Source organism: Oncorhynchus masou, chromosome 31, assembly GCF_036934945.1.
Source record: "Oncorhynchus masou masou isolate Uvic2021 chromosome 31, UVic_Omas_1.1, whole genome shotgun sequence".
Taxonomy (NCBI): domain Eukaryota; kingdom Metazoa; phylum Chordata; class Actinopteri; order Salmoniformes; family Salmonidae; genus Oncorhynchus; species Oncorhynchus masou.
Genome location: NC_088242.1, coordinates 61,674,612 through 61,698,728, shown reverse-complemented (window position 1 = coordinate 61,698,728; position 24,117 = coordinate 61,674,612). Strand labels below are relative to the sequence as shown.

Below are 24,117 nucleotides of genomic sequence, written 5' to 3'. Positions count from 1 at the left end.
ACCATCTGTCCGGTTTAACTATCAGTTTACGTTATTTATACAGCTCTTAAAAACCACTTTCTCCTGCCGTCCAATTGCTACACATATATTATCATTCAAGTATTTTGAAAAAGGCCCTCCAAAGTGCCCTCTGACATTAAAATGGGATACTGAGGGGGATACACTGACCCCTGAGGTAGCGCTAGCCCTGGAGGAGCAGGTGAGTGTAACTTGTAAGACAAGCCCACAAATGTAGAGCCTGATTGGGCACAGTCACAGGCCTTCTACAGGGCAAGAGAGGACAGAGGGAGGGGCCAAAGCGCAGTGACTTGAAAACAACTGTGCAGATCAAATAGGCTGAAAGTGGCAATTTTAGGCCCTTTATAGACCTACTGTATACATGCCTCCTGTAAGATCTTATGATCCATGCACCATACATGACACAGAACATCTTGGTGTCATTATACTCCTTATAGTGTGCTCTAACATATGGAGTATGTCTATATTCTGAAATACAACTTTTTACATTCTTTTATTTATCATAAAGAATATTAATATGTTAAATTAATTAATTGGGAAATGTGCATATGTTCGAGCACACGGGTCATAAGATCTTAGAAACTTGCCACTTTCATCACTATTTTCTCTACAATGTTTGTGATACAAATGTAAAAAGCATATCAAATGTAACTCCTCTCAATTAAGTTTCTATATGAGAATTGGCAGAACAATCTGACATACCAAAAATATTTCCTGCTCCCGTTGGTGTGGAATTGCCCCACTGGCTACAGCCTCCTAAACAAATTATGGTGATCATTTTTCAATTACAGTGCTGTGTAGAATGTGTCTAGTTAGTGTGGTGTTTTCTCCTGTACAATATTTACTTGACAGTCATTTGCACAGATACCACATAGTTACTGAACTTGGAAATTGTCTTCATGGAAATAATACACATATACAAGCAACTTTTTAAAAACACAATTTGGCCAGTTTCATCTCATTATAATTTGATACAATTTGATTTACCTTTTATAGATATACAAACTAAGTTTCAAAACATAGGTGAACATTAAATACCGTACAGTCGTGGCCAAAAGTTTTGAATGACACAAATATTAATTTTCAAAGTCTGCTGCCTCAGTTTTTATAATGGCAATTTGCATATACTCCAGAATGTTATGAAGAGTGATCAGATGAATTGAAATTAATTGCAAAGTCCCTATTTTCCAATGCAAATGAACTGAATCCCCAAAAAACATTTACACTGCATTTCAGCCCTGCCACAAAAGGACCAGCTGACATCATGTCAGTGATTCTCTCGTTAAAACCTGTTAGGGATCTTGAGTCCCATTTGGGAACTTTCCCTCCCACGTTCAGCTGGAATGTGGCGCATGGAACGCAAAAAATATTCTTAAAAATATTTAACCTCCACACATTAACAAGTCCAATAGCTCAAATACAAGATAAACACCTTGTTTACGATAGCTCCGGCAGATAACAAGCAATACACATCATAAACTTTAACTAAATATGCATGTTCTACATATATATAGAAAGATACACTTCTTCTAAATGCAATCGCTGTGTTACATTTATTTTTAACGTTACAGAATTCGTTCACTAGGCTATAATATGAGTCGGCGCTCAGAAATTAGCATTATGGCTCCTCTATCTTGGAGTCCACAGAAACCCAAATTTACCACGTAAATATTCCCTTACCTTTGCTGTTCTTCCATCAGAAGACCTGGAAGGAATTATACTTACCAAAAACAGCGTTTAGTTTTGAAGTCTGTGTCTTTCAGTTATCAAACACGACATATTTCGGTTGAAATGCAGCCAAAAGTCAAGTGGATGCGCACCAAAACGTCGAAATTACATATTATATGTCGACTAAACTTGTCAAACTATGTTCATAATCAAGCTTTAGCATGTTATAAAGGTGCACAACAATCCTGAGGACGAACAGAAACACAAGCATCGTTTAATCAATCTTGGAAGAGAGAGATCACCGGAGGAGAGAGCGCATGAATGTGACCTTTTTTTTCGCGTGACCGAAAGGTTTCGGGCCGCCAAAACTCTCGTGAGCGCGCGATTCTCACAAGAAGCCCCATTGAAAGCAGACATCGCGCTGAAGACATAGAAACTGTTCCCAGGTCTGTAGGTGCTTGGGAAGGGTGGGGGCGATGACGTCAAAGTTGGGCCAACTTTTATGATGAGTTTGGGAGAATGACTGCCCTGAGAGTTCTGCTTTACATACAGACATAATTTAAACGGTTTTAGAAACTTTATAGAGTGTTTTCTATTCAATAATATTTTTTATATGCATATATTAGCAATTTTGACAGATTTCTTTTCTGTTTAATATGGGCACGCAATTACTCCAAAGGGGGCAGCAGACAGCCCTATCTTTAACAGGATTTATTAACACAGGTGTGAGTGTTGACGAGGACAAGGCTGGAGATCACTCTATCATGCTGATTGAGTTCAAATAACAGACTGGAAGCTTCAAAAGGAGGGTGGTGGTTGGAATCATTGTTCTTCCTCTGTCAATCATGGTTACCTGCAAGGTAACACGTGCCGTCATCATTGCTTTGCACAAAAAGGGCTTCACAGGCAAGGATATTGATGCCAGTAATATTGCACCTAAATCAACCATATATCGGATCATCAAGAACCTCAAGGAGAGCGGTTCAATTGTTGGCTTCAGGGCACCTAAGAAAGTCCAGCAAGCACCAGGACTGTCTCCTAAAGTTGATTCAGTAGCGGGATCGGGGCACCACAAGTACAGAGCTTGCTCAGGAATGGCAGCAGGCAGGTGTGAGTGCATCTGCATGCACAGTGATGCGAGGACTTTTGGAGGATGGCCTGGTGTCAAGGGCAGCAAAGAAGCCACTTCTCTCCTGGAAAAACATCAGGGACAGATTGATATTCTGCAAAAGGTACAGGGGTAAAGTCATTTTCTCTGATGAATCCCCTTTCCGATTGTATGGGGCATCCGGAAAAAAGCTTGTCCGGAGAAGACAAGGGGAGCGCTACCATCAGTCCTGTGTCATGCCAACAGTAAAGCATCCTGAGACCATTCATGTGTGGGGTTGCTTCTCAGCCAAGGGAGTGGGCTCACTCACAATTTTGCCTAATAACACAGCCATGAATAAAGAATGGCACCAACACATCCTCAGAGAGCAACTTTTCCCAACCATCCAGGAACAGTTTGGTGATGAACAAGTCCTTTTCCAGCATGATGGAGCACCTTGCCATAAGGCAAAAGTGATAACTAAGTGGCTCGGGGAACAAAATATCGATATTTTGGGTCCATGGCCAGGAAACTCCCCAGACCTTAATCCCATTGAGAACTTGTGGTCAATCCTCAAGAGGTGGGTGGACAAACAAAACCCCAGAAATTCTGACAAACTCCAAGCATTGATCATGCAAGAATGGGCTGCCATCAGTCAGGATTTGGCCCAGAAGTTAATTGACAGCATGCCAGGGCAGATTGCAGAGGTCTTGAAAAAGAAGGGTCAACAATGCAAATATTGACTCTTTGCATCAACTTCATGTAATTGTCAATAAAAGCCTTTGACACTTTTGAAATGCTTGTAATTATACGTTAGTATTCCATAGTAACATCTGACAAAAATATCTAAAGACACTGAAGCAGCAAACTTTGTGAAAATTAATATTTGTGTCACTCAGATTTTCTTTGGCCATGACTGTATTGTCAAACCATTCTTCAAATGTTATTTTGAAATCCAGCTAGACGCTGACATTAGTGAAGTTCAACAGGTGTTTGACAACTATTACTGTAGACATGTACAGACATGGACATGTCCCTCTGGGCCAGTATCTTAAGTGACAACAGAGACCCTGTCAGTCTGTCGTCTTAATTCCCCTCTCAGGGTTTACTAGAGGTCTCCTACTAACTGAACTGAGTTCAGCTTCTATATGAAGCCCTATCGTCCTAACATGAACGTTTTCAATTTCTCTAACCTATTTTACCAATCTAAAAGAATTTGTTTTTTGATACAACATGAGCACTACTGTATGCAACTCCAATTTACACACTCCAAGCAGTATTCATGTGTTTGTCTTTTCATGATATAAATGACGCACTGGAATTGACTTTAATACACTCTCTATTAAAATATTATATGATGATGATTTTCATTAAGTACCCTGGAGGTAAACTAAAAGTCCTCAAAAAAAGGAGATCAAAACCCTTTTGTTTCGTGATGCACAAGTGTGTTTGTGTGTTGCAATCACAGACTGGGAGAGAGAAAGACCAGGGTCCAGGGTGTGAGAGAAACAGGAGGGGGGGAGAAAGACGTAGTGTTGTAGGAAGAAAAGATTGTTTGTCTAAATTTCTCAAGAAAAGTTCCCAGTCTTCCACCATTTGTGTCGGAGAGGAAATGCTAAGACGAAAGCCATGCATGAAGGTGTAAAGAAATGTGGGAAAATAGTGCTCCCTAACCAGATGTCATCATACAGTAGAAGCCTACCGATGTTGACAGAATCCTCCCAGTCCTCCAAGGTTTCTGTCACAGTCAGGACATAGACGTACGTCCTGTGTTTCCTGTCCTGGTTGTGCTAAAAGACAGACAAACAGACAGACTGCTTCAAATCATAATAATACTCTTTCAGTCTTGGAAGTGTTTCTGTATTACATGCAGGGCTTTTAAGTGTTGTGTTGTATTCAAACTTTTTCACCGGGAAACCAATTGTTTTGCCAGAATTTCTGTCAACCCCACCCCAGCCCAAATCTAATGACGCAACCTTAAAATCAATTTTTACACCAACAAATAACCTGATTCATTTATTTATCTCTTATCAAAAATAACCAAAATACATTTACTCAATAATCTGTACTTCTGTACTCTTTTTGTCTTTTATTATGTGGCGTCCCCACTACAGTTTCCTCAAGGGTTCACAACCCCAACTTTGAAAACCACTTATGTCAGGTTTAAGGAATTGGATTTAATAATAATGTTGTAATGAGAGCAAGTTTTGATATGTGATACATGCATCATGATGTACAGTGCTATGACATGATGATTTGTGAGGCTTACTTCGAAAACCCCCAGTAGCCTGCCAAGCTTTCCCTTTACACCAGCCTGGAGTGACACAGACATACAGATAACAACAAAGGACAGTCAGCTAGTATATAAACACCAATACATTCCCACATCCTACATTATCCACAAGACAGAAACACTTTTAAAAGTTGCGTTACAGGACTAGCATGTAGTGGAAAGAAAGCTTTACTATACTGTTAAATAACCTCCAGCAAGACAATTCATTTCAGAAAACCGAATCAAATTCTCCTAAATGTAAGTGTAGCATATGGGGATGTGTGAAATTCCCTCCTCAACCTGAAGTGTCCCCACTTATGCTGCCGAATAGCTAGTTTTTCGGTGGCACGACCGAATGCGTAAGACCTTTTAGGAGATGGTCACATGTGCTTACGAGGCTGAGGTCCTGAGGTCAAGGCTCGGTATGAGCTGAATAGGGGGAAGTGGTATTCGCTAAGCAAGCAGTGTAACGTCCTTTAAAATGGTGCCGTGACCCATATTTTCAGTTGCGCTCAGCTCAACTGAGGAGTGAGTTTCGGGGGTGAATGTAGCAGGGGGGTGGGGGGGGGTGGGATCTGTGAAACTCACTCCACAGCCTGAAGTGACCCCACTTGCGCTGCAGCATAGCTAGCTTTTCTGTGCGCAACTGGGTAAGACACTTCAGGAGGGTGTGTTTGCGAGGCAGGTATCCTGGGTTCAAGCCTTGGTAAGAGCTGAATCAGGGGAAAGTGGTACTCACTAAGCAAAAACAAATACATTTCTTTATGATAAATGACTCTATCACAAATTAAAACAACTCAAAAATAATGCATATATCATGATATTCACAAGCAAGAAATTTGCTAGTTTTGGTAAAGCACATATCCCATATGGACAAGAGGAATGCCCATGTAAGAATGCTGTTCATTGCCTACAGCTCAGCATTCAACACAATAGTACCCTCCAAGCTCATCATTAAGCTTGAGACCCTGGGTCTCAACCCTGCCCTGTGCGATTGGGTCCTGGAGTTCCTGATGGGCCGCCCCCAGGCAGTGAAGGTAGGAAACAACATCTCCACTTCGCTGACCCTCAACACTGGGGCCCCACAAGGGGTGCGTGCTCAGACCCCTCCTGTACTCCCTGTGCACCCATGACTGCGTGGCCATGCACACCTCCAACTCAATCATAAAGTTTGTAGATGACACAACAGTAGTGGGCCTGATTACCAACAACAACGAGACAGCCTACAGGGAGGAGGTGAGGGCACTCGGATTGTGGTGTCAGGAAAACAACCTCTCACTCAACGTCAACAAAACAAAAGGAGATGATCGTGGACTTCAGGAAATAGCAGAGGGAACACCCCCCTATCCACGTCAACGGAACAGTAGTGGAGAAGGTGGAAAGTTAAGTTCCTAGGCATACACATCATAGACAAACTGAAATGGTCCACCCACACAAACAGTGTGATGAAGAGGGTGCAACAGCGCCTCTTCAACCTCAGGAAGATGAAGAAATTTGGCTTGTCACCTATAACCCTCACAATCTTATACAGATTTTTACAATTTAGAGCATCCTGTCGGGCTGTATCACCACCTGGTATGGCAACTACACCGGCCACAACCGCAAGGCTCTCCAGAGGGTGGAGAGCACAACGCATCACTGGGGCAAACTACCTGCCCTCCAGGACACCTACAGGAAGGCCAAAAAGATCAAAGGACAACAACCACCCAAGTCACTGCCTGTTCAGACTTGAAATCATTGGCCACTTTAATAAATAGATCACTAGTCACTTTAATAATGCCACTTTAATAATGTTTACATATCTTGCATTACTCATCATATGTCTATACTGTATTCTATACCATCTTTTGCATCTTGCCTATGCCGCTCGATCATTGTTCATTAATATATTTATATGTATATTTTCTTATCCCATCCCTTTACTTGCATTTGTGTGTATTAGGTAGTTGTTGTGGAATTGTTAGATTACTTGTTAGATATTACTGCACGGAACTAGAACTAGAAGCACAAGCATTTTGCCACACTCGCAAAAACATTTGCTAACCATGTGTATTTGACCAATACAATTTGATTTGATATTTTCCCCAACCAATGACGACAGGTTTGACAGTACTCTACCCTCACCCCCTGCAAAAGCCGGATGGGAACATCGACTGACTGTGGGATATTTTCACGCCGAGACGGAATTCCAGCAGATCAACGTGCCTAGCCAAAGGGAACAGCGTGTCTCTGCTCCCATAGAACTCAGTCTCAGCATTGTCCATGAAGAGGATTGCATGTTAGCTCTCTGCTCGTGATTTGGCCCGTCTCAAGAGAGGATCCCCAGGACTGAAGCGCACAGCAGTTTGGTCCGGAAAATAAAAACATGTCCAAGAACACAGGCTAATGATCATAGCTATAATGTTACCCTGGATCCAGATCTGTTTGTGCTATCTTGCCAACTCTATTGCTGTCATTGTCATTCATCACGCCAAACAGAGATGTAGTGGAGAGGGTAGACGCACGTAAACTACATTTACACAATTGTTTTATTTTGCACAAGCATTTACCCACCTTTTGCGGAAAGATTCATTGAAAGTATAGAGCGCTTTACTTTACACATCGCAAACGGCGATCACCTTTTACCCACTTAAAAAAAACAACACTAGATCATTGATGCCAAACAATGACACGTTAGGGATGGAGTTGGCAAGACAACACAAACAGATTGGTGACCAGGCTAATATATAGGCTAAGGTCAAACAGGATGTTTGTGAAAGAAAGCAGATTCAATTAAATGGCGGATAAGAAACATTATGGAGGTGGGTGACATTTAGCCGTGGAGCAAGTTCAAAACTCATCATACCATTCATGAGAATATCAAACGATCAACTAAGATATAACGGATTGTGATGTAAGCATGAGAAAACATATTAAAAGATTCTTGTGACCTGGCCTCTGAATGTTTTGGGAGCCTGACAACAACTGGCAGCATTCCAGGACTGGAGCCCATGGCTCTGGTCACATGATCCTGCAGAAGAGCCATAATTCAGGTTTAGGTTCCTGTACCCCTCCTGGGTACCACTGGCTGGGGCTAGGTTACCAGGATCACCGGCTCATATGACACAGGCCTCTACCAGCACACTTCAGCTCTATGATGGGATAATTCCAATATGTTTTGGGGGAATTGTAAAATATTTTGTAATGTAATAAAATTAAGTAAACTGCCCATGGTTGAAATACAGAGATAATACTTGAGGGTAAAAAACAAATCCACATTTTTGACAAACATGGGCTCAACAGGGTTCAAATCAAAATGAAATCCAAATGTATTTGTCACAAGCGCCGAATACAACAGGTGTGGACCTTACAGTGAAATGCTTACTTACAAGAAAACAATGCAGTTAAGAAAAATAAGTGTAAAAAATACAAATAACAAATAATTAAAAGAGCAGCAGTATAACAGTAGCGAGGATATATACAGGGGGGTACCGGTATAGAGTCAATGTGCGGGGGCACAGGTTAGTCGAGGTAATTGAGGTTATATGTACATGTAGGTTGAGTTAAAGTGACTATGCACAGATAATAACCAGAGAGTAGCAGCAGCGTAAAATAGGAAGGGTGGACAATGTAAATAGTCTGGGTAGACATTTGATTAGCTGTTCGGGAGTCTTATGGCTTGGGGATAGAAGATGTTAAGAAGCCTTTTGGACCTAGACTTGGCGCTCCAGTACAGCTTGCCGTGCAGTAGCAGAGAGAACAGTCTATGACTAGGGTGGCTGGAGTCTTTGAAAATTTTTAGGGCCTTCCTCTGACACCGCCTGGTATAGAGGTCCTGGATGGCAGGAAGCTTGGCCCCAGATGTACTGGGCCGTACGCACTACCCTCTGTAGTGCCTTGAGGTGTTTAGCCACCAAGAGGGAACACATGATAAAACTGCATTGTGTTGCAATAATCATAAGATTGAAAAAAAATCTGACACTCAAGCTCAAATTAAACCTTCATTAAACTTCCATTATGTCTTTCTTTGGAGTGGATGTGTTGAACTTGACAGAAGAGTGGATGGACAATTTGAGTTATTAGCTCCCAACAGCCTGTGTTGGTGTGCAACTCATTTAACTCTATTCAGGGTCATGTCTCTCTCAGGACGAGAAGGACGTGGGTAACTGGACACTGTCTCTAAATGTCACCGCTCCATTCCTCACAGCTGTCAACACGACACCCTGGGGCAGAGCATGGCAGAACACACATGGACTCCGTGAACAAGTCCTGTCATTCTTTTCACTTAACCACTAAACCATTAGCTCAACTGGCTGTCTGTGCAGTGTATAACATGCTCAATCTAGAACGTTTAGAACCAAGCTCTCCCCTTGAACCTGAGACTACAAGGGCTATTCATTTATCTAGGAAACTGTTCCTCTAACTTGGTGCATTACAGATAGATGATTAGGATAATAATTTCTATGGGTGGGCTCACCTCTTCATACACCTCTCTGACTGCTGCTCCACACGGCTCCTCCTCAGGCTCCATCCCTCCTCCTGGGACAATCCACTGGTCTGGGTGCCGACTGCTGCTCACCAGCAACACCTGCAAAGGCCAAAGGGTAAAGTAAGCCAATGATCCTCAAATAGTAGGCCACATCTATCCCACAAGCCTCTAGTTTCTGGCCAGTGGAGTTACCTAACTACACTATCTCACAGTCCAAACAAGATGCATGAATTGAGGGATAAACTGGATGTGTGGGAGTCTAAACATATTCCCCCTTACTAGCAATGACTTTGCTGAAAGCTACTTTGAGAAAACATTTACTTACTATAACTGATGTGTGGTTGCCCCACCTAGCTATCTTAAGATGAATGCACTAACTGTAAATCAAATCAAATGTATTGGTCACATACACGTGTTTATCCGATGTTTTTGCGGGTATTGCAAAATGCTTGTGCTTCTAGCTCCGACAGTGCAGTAGTATCTAACAAGTAAAATCTAACAGTTTCACAACATATACCCAAAATACACGTAAATCTAAGTAAGGAATGGATGAAGAATATATCCACTATTGTTCAAAAGTTTGGGGTCACTTAGAAATGTCCTTGTTTTTAAAAGAAACTATTTTTGTCCATTAAAATAACATCAAATTGATCATAAATTCAGTGTAGACATTGTTAATGTTGTAAATGACTATTGTAGCTGGAAAAGACAGATTTTTAATGGAATACAGTGCCTTGCGAAAGTATTCGGCCCCCTTGAACTTTGCGACCTTTTGCCACATTTCAGGCTTCAACCATAAAGATATAAAACTGTATTTTTTTGTGAAGAATCAACAACAAGTGGGTCACAATCATGAAGTGGAACAACATTTATTGGATATTTCAAACTTAACAAATCAAAAACTGTTACTTTCAGTGCAGCAAACTCTCTCCAGAAGTTCAGTGAGGATCTCTGAATGATCCAATGTTGACCTAAATGACTAATGATGATAAATACAATCCACCTGTGTGTAATCAAGTCACCGTATAAATGCACCTGCACTGTGATAGTCTCAGAGGTCCGTTAAAAGCGCAGAGAGCATCATGAAGAACAAGGAACACACCAGGCTGGTCCGAGATACTGTGAAGAAGTTTAAAGCCGGATTTGGATACAAAAAGATTTCCCAAGCTTTAAACATCCCAAGGAGCACTGTGCAAGTGATAATATTGAAATGGAAGGAGTATCAGACCACTGCAAATCTACCAAGACCTGGCCGTTCCTCTAAACTTTCAGCTCATACGAGGAGAAGACTGATCAGAGATGCAGCCAAGAGGCCCATGATCACTCTGGATGAACTGCAGAGATCTACAGCTGAGGTGGGAGACTCTGTCCATAGGACAACAATCAGTCGTATATTGCACAAATCTGGCCTTTATGGAAGAGTGGCAAGAAGAAAGCCATTTCTTAAAGATATCCATAAAAAGTGTCATTTAAAGTTTGCCACAAGCCACCTGGGAGACACACCAAACATGTGGAAGAAGGTGCTCTGGTCGGATGAAGCCAAAATTGAACGTTTTGGCAACAATGCAAAACTTTATGTTTGGCGTTAAAGCAACACAGCTCATCACTCTGAACACACCATCCCCACTGTCAAACATGGTGGTGGCAGCATCATGGTTTGGGCCTGCTTTTCTTCAGCAGGGACAGGGAAGATGGTTAAAATTGATGGGAGGATGGATGGAGCCAAATACAGGACCATTCTGGAAGAACCCGATGGAGTCTGCAAAAGACCTGAAACTGGGACGGAGATTTGTCTTCCAACAAGACAATGATCCAAAACATAAAGCAAAATCTACAATGGAGTGGTTCAAAAATAAACATATCCAGGTGTTAGAATGGCCAAGTCAAAGTCCAGACCTGAATCCAATCGAGAATCTGTGGAAAGAACTGAAAACTGCTGTTCACAAATGCTCTCCATCCAACCTCACTGAGCTCGAGCTGTTTTGCGAGGAATGGGAAAAAATTTCAGTCTCTCGATGTGCAAAACTGATAGAGACATACCCCAAGCGACTTACAGCTGTAATCGCAGCAAAAGGTGGCGCTACAAAGTATTAACTTAAGGGGGCTGAATAATTTTGCACGCCCAATTTTTCAGTTTTTGATTTGTTAAAAATTTTGAAATATCCAATAAATGTCGTTCCACTTCATGATTGTGTCCCACTTGTTGTTGATTCTTCACAAAAAAATACAGTTTTATATATTTATGTTTGAAGCCTGAAATGTGGCAAAAGGTTACAAAGTTCAAGGGGGCCGAATACTTTCACAAGGCACTGTATCTATAGTTGAAGTCGGAAGTTTACATACACCTTTAAAATAGTTTACAATACATTTAAACTCAGTTTTTCACAATTTCTGACATTTAATCGTAGTAAAAATTCCCTGTCTTAGGTCAGTTAGGATCACCACTTTATTTTAAGAATGTGAAATGTCAGAATAATAGTTGAGAGAATTATTTATTTCATCACATTCCCAGTGGGTCAGAAGTTAACATACACTCAATTAGTATTTGGTAGCATTGCCTTTAAATTGTTTAACTTGGGACAAACGTTGAGTAGCCTTCCACAAGCTTCCCACAATAAGTTGGGTGAATTTCGGCCCATTCCTCCTGACAGAGCTAGTGTAACTGAGTCAGGTTTGTAGGCCTCCTTGCTCGCACACGCATTTCAGTTCTGCCCACAATTTTTCTATGGGATTGAGGTCAGGGCTTTGTGATGGCCATTCCAATAACTTGACTTTGTTGTCCTTAAGCCATTTTTGCCACAACTTTGGAAGTATGCTTGGGGTCATTGTCCATTTGGAAGACCCATTTGCGACCAAGCTTTAACTTCCTGATTGATGTCTTGAGATGCTGCTTCAATATATCCACATCATTTTCATCACATTGACTGTGTGAAGTGCACCAGTCCCTCCTGCAGCAAAGCACCCCCACAACATGATTATTGATTGCATCAGATATTATTTAGGGACTTTGTAGCAAAGGGGGTGAATACATATGCATCCACCACTTTTCAGTTTTTAATTTTTACATTTTAAACAAGTATTTTTTTTTTCATCTCACTTCACTAATTTGGACTATTTTGTATATGTCCATTACATGAAATCTAAATAAAAAAAATAATTAAATTACAGGTTGTAATGCAACAAAATAGGAAAAACGCCAAGGAGGATGAATACTTTTGCAAGGCACTGTATATTAACCAACACACTGATCAGCAGTACAGCCTTCATCTGGGTATCTGTCCATTGAAAAATACAGTATGCCGTATAGTATATCTGACACCAGCAGAAGTACCTTCCAGGGTGATGGGGGTCCGTGATGGGCAAAGCTGCCAGCAGAAGAACCCCCCAGCTCAGCTCTGTGCCAATCACATGCCCACCCATGCCCAGGTCTATAAACATGGCATTTAATAACAGGTGGCTGAGAGTCAGATGGCACCAGGGTACAGGTAAGGGGATCTACCCACAGTGTCTGGATCCCACATTAATATATTTCTGGTCAAACAGATGGAAATGGGTCTTAGAAAACATCTACCAGAAAGTCTTAAAAGGAATTAGAAATACACTGACTATACAAAACATTAAGGACATCTGCTCGTTCCATGACAGACTGACCAGGTGACTGCAGGTGAAAGCTATGATCCTTTACGGATGTCACTTGTTAAATCCACTTCAATCAGTGTAGGGGAGGAGACAGGTTAAAGAATTTTTAAGCCTTGAGACAATTGAAATTGGATTGTGTATGTGTACCATTCAGAGGGTGAATGGGCGAGACAAAAGATTTGAACAGGGTATGGTAGTAGGTGCCAGGCGCACCGGTTTGTGTCAAGAACTGCAACGTTTTTCAGGCTCAACAGTTTCCCATGTGTTTCAAGAAATGTTCCACCACCCAAAGGACATCCAGCCAACTTGACACAACTTTGGGAAGCATTGGAGTCAACATGGGCCAGCATCCTTGTGGAACACTTTCGAGTCCATTCTAAGACGAATTGAGGCTGTTCTGAGGGCAAAAGGCAGTGGTGCAACTCAATATTAGGAAGGTGTTCCTCATGCTTGGAATACTCAGTCCACATCAAAACAGAATAATGTTGAAGACCCCTGCCAACTAACATCAGCCCTTATATTCAGTTCTGGAGAAATTGTTCTGCCTTCTGTAAGTTTAAGAAACATTGCCTTGAAATTCCATTCACAAAAACCCCGATATTTTTTGGATATTTTCGAATCACTCAGCCTCATGAGAGAGGATAATGAAAGTTCACGGAAGTAACAAGTAAAAGGTAGGCCTATCAACTAGTTTGTTTCAGTTCAGTAAAGAAAAGTAGAGTATAGTTAAGTACAGTGCAATAGAGTTCCGTACACAGTAAAGCTCACTAGAGTTGAGCACCCTCAAAACACAAAAAGTAGGCCTTGTACATAGTTGGATGATTTGTTAAACTTTAATATCAATGGTTTTTGTCTCAGCGCAATTCCGTTACTGTAGAATTGCCCTTATATAGAATAACCTGCAATCTCAGAATTTCTAGGTGTTATCGGGCGACCAAAATAGAACCAGTGAACATTGGAAAGATTAAACTGTGAATTGGTAAACTAAGATTTACAACCCAAAGGAGCACAAGGAGTGACTGTTTATAGGCTGGGATTATTGAAGTAAATACTTATCATGCAACAGGGTGTGAAACACTACCTTTGAGAATTGGCACAGAAAGAGGAGTCTCACCCACAGTAACTATGTTTAAATACACAGCCCAAGATGTTTGTAGAAACAATGGCAGCAGCACTCCTACACCCAACTCCAAAGCATACACTCTGTCAAGAATTCACATGAACTCAGCTCTCTCTCTCTCTCTCTCTCTCTCTCTCTCTCTCTCTCTCTCTCTCTCTCTCTCTCTCTCTCTCTCTCTCTCTCTCTCTCTCTCTCTCTCTCTCTCTCTCTCTCTCTCTCTCTCTCTCTCTCTCTCTCTCTCTCTCTCTCTCTCTCTCTCTCTCTCTCTCTCTCTCTCTCTCTCTCTCTCTCTCTCTCTCTCTCTCTCTCTCTCTCTCTCTCTCTCTCTCTCAAACAGGTTTTTGCAAAAGCACTGGATCAGCAGTTGCTTTTCCTCATGAAAACCACAACAGTTTAGCAGAGCAGCTGAACTCTGACCAGTGACCAGTCCTGATCCAACATACCAGTGTGAGGGCCTTGTCAAGACGTTTCAGTGGTGAGAAAAACATAAACAAGCTCACATTACTGCATCTACTTATGAGCCTGGCATCCACTGATTTTGCTATGTTTCATGCTGTTCCACTTGAACAGAAACAATGGTGAGTGAAGCGTTCAGTCTGGCTTAACCAGGCTACCTACTAATGGTACACCAGCTCAACTTGGCAGAGTGATTCAATTGAATTCATTGCATAGATTTTCATAATAGCCTTCGTTAATGCAATTTTTTTTGGCTGGGACTGTTTTTTCTCCTGATGATCAAATGCAATGCACCGTTCGTTATTTAACACCAAACTGCCTCTGTGTCTGTTTTTTGAAGAAGTGAAAAATCCATTCTATGGGGGAAGCTACAAATCTAATGTACCCATCTCTGAATTAAAATGACTCCTCAGATGCATGTATGACCGATATTTCTTACAGAATGGAGATTTATGCCACTGACGGGGGATTTCCTGTGTTCACACCTCTTCATTGTATTACTGTGAGTAATATACGCACTCTGTCACCCTGCCAACTTGCAAACACGTCTCAGCTAAGGTTAAGTTCAGTTAAGTTCGGGGAAGGAATCTGAGGATCCTGTTGTCTGGATCCAACAACAACTCTAACTTCCTCCTCTTGTCTAGAGCCTGTTCCCAGAACTGTTCCTGTCAACCTGGTCTGCTGGGCCATATTCATGAAGGAACAACGTAGCAAAACATTTTGGAGCGAAGACAAAAATGAGCATTTCTCATTGGACAACTTTAGTCCCTCCCTGTTTCAGTCAGTTTTCTTACATTTGGTGCCTAATGAATATGACCTCTGGCCTCATCTCTGGAGAGTTTACTGACATCTTGGGGAAGGGAATGTAAAGCAGGCATGCAGACCGGCTGGATAGCCTACCACAGAGTGTGAGAAACACAAATCAAAGACAATATAACCTACTAGAGACGAGTACCACAGCTTACGAGAGAAAGAATGGGTGAGAGAGTGATTCTGTGTGTAATAGAGAGAGAGAGCCTAGGTGAGAGAGTGGAGAGGTGGGAAAGTGAATCTGGGGGGGGGGGGGGTCATTCCATGTCATTTCAGCAAGCCATGAAATCCGTCATCTCAGATTGTTCTGAAAGTTAGAAACAGATAAGGTGAGCATTCCAGAAACATTATTTTGTGAAAATATAATTTGATCTCTGATAAATTAAGCTAATTGATTGCACCCAAATTGGCCATTTAATTTATTGGATTCATATAATATTCTTTAATGATAGTACCTAACATCCGATTTGGACAAAACACTTTTTTCTAACAATGAGTAAGACAAGACATAGGGTGTGGGTGGTAATACATCCTCGTCCTTACCCTGTAAAGAGAAATGTATCACTGAAGTTGTTGGGTTTATGTCCATCCTACATCCTGGTATTACCAGGTTCTGAACACTAGATGGTGCTGTTCTTGCTATTAGGTGATTGTTATTGAAGAATCATGACAGCAATCCATTCATTTGCAGGTGAAGACCGTCGATAAGAGGGTACCGACAACACCTTTCCCCCAACAGGGGGAAAAAGTTCTACAGCTGCACCAGAGAGCATCCTGACAGGTTGCATCACCGCCTGGTATGGAAACTGATCGGCATCTCACCGTATTTTCTGAACTCTTTCTTGAATTTCACTGTTGGTTAAGGGCTTGTAAGTAAGTATTTCATGGTAAGGTCTACATTTGTTTGATTTGATGCACACTTTTGAGTTGATGCACACTTATTCACACAATACACACACATCCTTATAATCACAAACACACACATTATAGAGACATTGAACCACTGGACACCCCGTACACAATCCCGTATTCCCGACATCGCTTATTCTAAAATTTCTACTACTGTACATTGTATTTTAGTTACACTGTTTAACCACACCGCCTATTTATTTAAATAATGGGTTCTTGGTATACAGTGCCTTCAGAAGGTATTTTACAACCCTTGACTTTTTCCACATTAGTGTCGCAGTACCACGATACCAGATTTTCAAAAAAAGAAACAGCACAACAAAACTTTATGCAAAATTGTGGGTGCTACAGCTTGCAAAATAAACAATTGTGACTCTAGGTGAAAACATAATGCTTTTTGTTTATAACATAAGGACTGTTTTCCTCAAGAAAGTCAAATCGGCTTCCTTGCCATGGTACTTCAGAGTGTCGCGATACTCATGACAACCCTACATTAAACAGGATGAAGAAACAATACTCCGAGCCACAGCGCCATACTACTTGTCAAACATACAGAACTGATACTACAGTGCCTTTGGAAATTATTCAGTCCCCTTGACTTTTTCACATTTTGTTACGTTAGAGACTTATTTTAAAGTTGCTTAAATTTAAAAAAAATCTACACACAATAACCCTGAATTTTTGCAAATGTATATAAGAAACTAAAACAGAAATACCTTATTTACATAAGTATTTGGACCATTTGCTATGAGATTCAAAATTGAACTCAGGTGCATCCTGTTTCCATTGATCATCCTTGAGATGGTTCTACAACTTGGAGTCCACCTGTGGTAAATTCAATTGATTAGACATGATTTGGAAAGACGCACACCTGTCTATATCAAGGTCCCACGGTTGACAGTACATATCAGAGCAAAAACCAAGCCATGAGGTCGAAGGAATTGTCCGTAGAGCTCAGAGATAGGATTGTGTCGAGGCACAGATCTGGGGAAGGGTACCAAAGAATTCTGCAGGATTTAAGGTCCCCAAGAACACAGCGGCCTCCATCATTTTTAAATGGAAGAGTTCGGAGCCACCAAGACTCTTCCTAGAGCTGGCCGCCCGGCCAAACGAAGCAATCAGGGGAGAAGGGCCTTGGTCAGGGAGGTGACCAAGAACCCGATGGTCACTCTGAAACAGCTCTAGAGTTCCACTGTGGAGATGGGAGAACCTTCCAGAAGGACAACCATCTCTGCAGCACTCCACCAATCATGCCTTTATGGTAGAGTGGCCATATGGAAGCCACTCCTCAGTAAAAGGCACATGACAGCCCGCTTGTAGATTGCCAAAAGGCACCTAAAGGACTCTGACTATGAACAACAAGATTCTTTGGTCTGATGAAATCAACATTGAACTCTTTGGCCTGAATGCTAAGTGTCACATCTAGAGGAAACCTGGCACCATCCCTACGGTGAAGAATGGTGTTGGCAGCATCATGCTGCTGGGATGTTTTTCAGCGGCAGGGACTGGGAGACTAGTCAGGATCGAGGCAAAGATGAATGGCGCAAAGTACAGAGAGATCATTGATGAAAACCTACTCCATAGCACTCAGTACCTCCGACTGGGGTGAAGATTCAACCTTCCAAAAGAATAACGACCCTAAGCACACAGCCAAGACATGGCAGGACTGGCTTCGGGACAAATCTCTGAATGTCCTTGAGTGGCCCAGCCAGAGCCTGATCGAACATCTCTGGAGAGACCTGAAAATAGCTGTGCAGCGTCGCTCCCCATCCAACCTGACAGAGCTTGAGAGGATCTGCAGAGAAGAAGTGGAGAAACTCCCCAAATAAAGGTGTGCCAAGCTTGTAGCGTCATACCCAAGAAGACTCAAGGCAGTAATTGCTGACAAAGTTGCTTCAACAAAGTACTGAGTAAATGGTCTGAATACTTATGTAAATGTAATATTTCCGTGTTTTTATTTTTTATAAATGAGCAAGAAATAATAACCTGTTTCTGCTTTGTCATTATGGGGTATTGTGTGAAGATTGAGGGGGAAAAAAACAATGTAATCAATTTTAGAAGGCTGTAACGTAACAAAATGTTGAAAAGGTCAAGGGGTCTGAATACTTTCCAAATGCACTTGTTGTTGGTTGTGGGATTGGTGTGGGGTGTGTGTGTGTGTGTGGGGGGGGGTTGAACTTTCCTTTGAATTCTTCATGTATAACTCATTGGTTGGGTCCAAATTGGCTGTTAAGTACAATATTTATTAAATATTATATGAATCCTCTAAATAGAAAATGGGCAATTTGGGTGATCAATTAGCTTAATTTCTCAGATATCAAATTCTATTTCAACAAAATGTTGCAGGAATGCTAATCTTATCTGTTTTATCAACAGAAACAACTTAAGAACAATCTGAGATGGTGGGGGTCAATCCTCATTCTTGTGATTTTTGAGATAGCTGTCCCCTATTGCCCCTGCCCAGCATTTCTATAAATTGCACCTGATAGGGTGTTTAGCACATAGTGTAACACTCACCCGTCGCCCCCCTGGCTCTCACAATCACATGCAGGCCTGAGAGATGGAGTCTTGTCACCAGGCAGAGCAGTCATTATCCAAGATGCCCCCTCTCTTACCACTTCAGTCCCACGTTAAGTCCGAAACAGTGTGTGTGTGTACTGCATACAGGAGACCTTTGACTTTGTGGTGCCTCAGCATAGTTAGTCATCACATTAATACATGTGTGGGTAAAATCACTGAAGCCAAGCCAGTAAAATAGCCATATTACAACCTGCTGCGTCATTTGCTCTGTAACCCATTTGTTCATAAACCACTGTGATATACAATAAGGCAGCGACAACAAAAAGACAACAGCCACACAGTAGCTGAATAAATTCAACTACACATATGTTAGTTTCATCACAAAGTCGGAGTGCACCATCTGTCCGGTGAAGTCCAGAAAGCAAATATTGCATGTACAAAACAGTTATCTCACCTGCAGCATGGTCAAGCAAGTTAATGTTTTGACAGTTTACTAAACAACTACTGATTTAGAACCATGGCATTACCCCAAGTCAGCACAAAGACAGCCGGGGCACTGCCACCGCTATTCCAGCACCATTTCAACTTAAACATTTAAACCTCATCAAATCAACAAGGCTATAAATGCTTAGTTTAATATACTGAAAACCAACTTAAAGATACCAACAACTATTGAGTCCAATCAATGTTGCTAAATATCATGTCCCTTGGCATCCATGAATACACACCACTGGTGGTGACTGTTATGTATTGGGGTTGCGCCGCATAGCATCATGGGTGTTGTATATTGTAGACAGAACTCGTTCTAGATCAGTGGTCACCAAACTTTTCTGAGTCAAGATCACTTTGAGTTAGAATGCAAGAAATGCCGAGATCTGCCACTCTGATTTTTTTTTTAACATGACTTAAAAAACATCGGCTTATTCAACATTAACTTATTAAAAACAGTACTGTAGCAATGGGGGTTTGTGCAGTAGGCTATAGGCCCAATACATTAACACCACATATTGGATTTGCTTGAATTGCCCTGCCAATGCATTGTTGTTCGGACCATTTCTTTTAAAAATTATTCAGCTGCATTGCTGGTTGTATCGGGAGTGGTAGGAAGAATGAGCATTTTATGGCTTATAAAGGTGTTGACAGTGCTGAGTAAAAACATGAACTCACTCATGAAAACAGCAGCTCTTTGCTGTATTTGTTGACAGTCTCTCTAGACATGGTTTTAAATCTTTTGAAATCTCAACTTTGCTTTAGCTTTTTTTCACGCCTGCTACGTTACTGCAGATACGGTTTTCCGAGCCATCTGATTGGCCAGCGCTGGGCCTATTGTGCACTTTACTTGCTCTCCGGGCCACCGGAAAGGAAGAGTTTGTACCTTCAGACACATGAAATGGTTCAAAATGGGAACACTTTGCCTACCTGCCACGCAGGGCAACTGAAATCAGGGTACCTACCTCCAACAGCGCGAGACTAATAAATTAAAATAGGAACGCAAGGCTTTATCGTTGGGTTTTTTACAGAAATGTTTGGCAATCAACAAGGAATGCGATCGACCGGTGGGTGACTACTGTTCTAGATAAATGGTTGGACTAATTCCTGTCCGCCTTATGTATCATCATTAGTGAATTGCTATGTAGACGTGGTCATGAATTCCACGTGACCTAACAAAAAATGGGCAATGAATAAGTCTGAATCTACAGTGACTATTTTGTTCTTAAAAATGCGTCATTATGAAATGGTCACCTAAAGTCGTCAGGGCGTTGTGTCATGGATTCCCTGGAGGTTTTGTCTAGTTCCCTGTTGGTCCCGGGGGATGCCCCCGAGGATGTTTTTAGGACTCTTGGGATGTTGTCTTGGACCCCTGGAGGTTTTTGTCTATTGCCGGGTTTGTCCCGGGGACGTCCCCTGATGGTCATAAAGAACCCCCCCCCCAAAACAAAAAGTTTTACCCAGGGCACTAGCACCCTAGGTTCATTACACATCACCCCTTGTTACTGTTGCCAACCCCATCAAGGCTCTGATTGGTGAACCCCTGATCCAGTCTCAGTAAATCTCATCTCTGTTAAAAATGAATTATATCAGTGATTCAGGAGTAACATTAAAACAGAAAATGCCCCAAAAACATTAGACAAATATACTGAAAACAAACTCAAATTGCTGAAATAAGTAAATGAAATCAGTGAGAGAATAGTCATATTAACTGATAGCTAAAATAGCAGTGCAGATGGCACTCTTTTGCTAAGAGCAGAGGTGTATTGTAGGTTATGAATGTGTAGGTGACAGCAGAGGGATCTCGCCACTATCCACATCGATGGAACAGCAGTGGAGAAGGTGAAAAACGTCAAGTTCCTTGGCGTACACATCACTGACAATCTGAAATTGTCCACCCACACAGACAGTGTGGTGAAGGCGGAGCAACAGCGCCTCTTCAACCTCAGAAGGCTGAAGAAATTTGGCTTGGCCTCGAAGACCCTCAAACTTTTACAGAAGCACCATTGAGAGCATCTGTCGGGCTGTATCATCACCTGGTACGGTAACTCCATTGCCCGCAACCACAGTGCTTTACAGAGGGTGGTGCGGTCTGCACAACGCATCCCCGGGGGCACACCTATAGCACCCGATGTCACAGGCCAAAACGATCATTGAGGACAGCCACGGCCTGTTCACTCCGCTATCATCCAGAAGGCGAAGTCAGTACAGGTGCATCATAGCTGGGACCGAGAGAAAGAACAACAGCTTCTATCTCAAGGCCATCAGACTGTTATATAGCCATCACGAGCCAGCTCCCACCCGGTTACTCAACTCTTAGAGGCTGCTGCCCTATGTACATAGACATGGAACACTAGTCACGTTGATAATGTTAAACACCGTTTTACTCATTTCATATATAGTGTATTTTAGTCAATGCCACTCCGACATTGCTCGTACTAATATTTATATATTTCTTAATTCCTTTATTTAACTTTTCGATGTGTGTATTGTTGTGAAGGTAAATACTACTGCACTGTTGGAGCTAGGAACACAATTTCGCTACACATGCAATAACATCTGCTAAATATGTGTATGTGACCAATAAAATGTTATTTGATTTTGATAGCTAGGTTTCCATCCAATTTGTGACAGATTTTCATGCGAATATTCTAAAATCTGCATTAAGCAATTATACACATTTTCCCACGAGATGTTTCCATCAACTGACTTTTTGCTGATAAAAGGCTGTGCATGACAACAGTGCACATAAAAATAACTTTTGCAGTTAAATTTCCAATTACCGATGAATAAAATACAGGTTAAATGGGTTTCAATTGCATTTTCAAATCTGATGTTTTTTTTCACGAGCCAGGTAATTCATCTGCATGAAATGGATGGAAACGTGATTATAGGTCCAAAAAGGTGGTAAACTATATGTCCAAATACAGTAGCCTAATTCTCATTCTGCATCCAATTGGGGGTAGTTGTTTTTGTATATTTGTTTATTAAAACTATGGCCCGAGAAAACACGGCTTATCCATGTCAATGAAACTTTGATGTTGAAAAAAACTATAAAACGTAAGCGGCATCAAAACATGCGTTATTCCTCTCTCTGTATCACTGGAAATTACATGACTGCGATGACATACGGACCAGTGTTGTTATGGACACTTTCTGGCTGAGTCAGAGAGAGACTGCCAGGATCTACATGAGCTCTCATAAGCATATCCTTTTATAGGTCAGATGTTTGTGCATTTATAGCTGATTCCCATTAAGCTGGACTTCCATGAATCAATAACTGCCTTTCTTCCTCCCTGAATGTCTTCCTTTCTCTCTCTCTTGCGCACACACACACAGTTTATCAACAGACCTAACACACCCTCCCAGCCTGTAACGTTCTCTCCTATGACATCCCATGATTAATGCCACGTACGAATCTGTCAGAGGTAGACAAAATATATTTACATGGAAAGTTTACTGAAGGTTTTCGTTATCTGAAAGATAATAAAGAACGTGGTAAAATAGGCAAATATGTTGTGATGCGTCAGTCATGTGAATATCTATACAATGTTAATGGTCGGAAAACTAGACACCGAGATCATCCATACCTCGTCCTCTTTTTCATTCTTGAAACATAAACATGCCGCTCTTCTCTTGAAACCTTCGCCATCATAAATCCTCGTCTGGTTGGGTTTAAACTTCATCATATATTCACAACCTTCGTGCTCCAAGGATATCCGAAAGGTGGAGTGCGTAAGGATCCAACCAGATCAAGTCAAGTGCCTACTTGGTCAAGAGAGGAGCAAGAAACTACGCACAGAATCTCAAAATAAACCTTCAGGCAATCAAACTTCAACGTCGTTCATCTATTCATTCACAGCAATTAAGCACCCCATATCCCCGGTGTGTTGATGATTCTGCATAACATCCTGTCTAGTTGCCGCTGTCAAACTGCATGTTCTCTAAGCCAGCTAACACCATCTGTGTGTGGTCCGTGAGCACCGCGTCTTGCTGACCTAACGACAACGCAGCGACCACATATCAGCGCCAGCCCCTGCGACGTTACATGCCACGATTAGACGTTCAATAACTTGCCGTTTCCCAAACTGAAACATACATGAAACGCCCTCGGTTGTCATAATCCTAGCATACTCAATCTAATTTCAAGTTGTTTACGGTGCTACTCTTACCTGCAAGTATACTATTTAAAACTTTACATTCTGGCATAAGTGAAAGCCAAGTCCCCATTTCGAGGTCCATAAGAAAACATCACCGTTTATTTGAGTTAAAGATGCAAGCAAGTAGGCTTCTGCACTCAATGCAATGTTCGACACCAATACATTTACCTTGTAGCCAGCTCAGTCAAACCTGCACCATTGTACCTAAAATTATATCGATCTTCACTTTACTATGCTGTCCTATAATGGTGAATCAAGAAACTGAAGCACCTGGCCATCATGTGTTTTGGATGATGGTATATGTGAGCAAAGTCATCTCTTTGTATCACCAGGTGTTGCCTGACTTTCACACCATAAATTGAAGGATAGACTAACTAAAAAAATATAGGATCAGAGTGAAGATTAAGACTGTCTGGAAATAAGCAAGTGTTACTATTTTTTCTCTACTCATCTGAGGGCAGTCATTGTTCACTGTTTAATCTGACCTGTTGAGTTCAATGT

At 41.6% G+C, this 24,117-nt stretch overlaps 1 pseudogene; it reads right to left on the bottom strand.

Moving 5' to 3' along the window:
• Nucleotides 1–23,485, bottom strand: part of LOC135524239 (diphosphoinositol polyphosphate phosphohydrolase 3-beta-like) — a 28,501-nt pseudogene extending 5,016 nt beyond the window's left edge.
• Nucleotides 23,486–24,117: the final 632 nt, after the last annotated feature.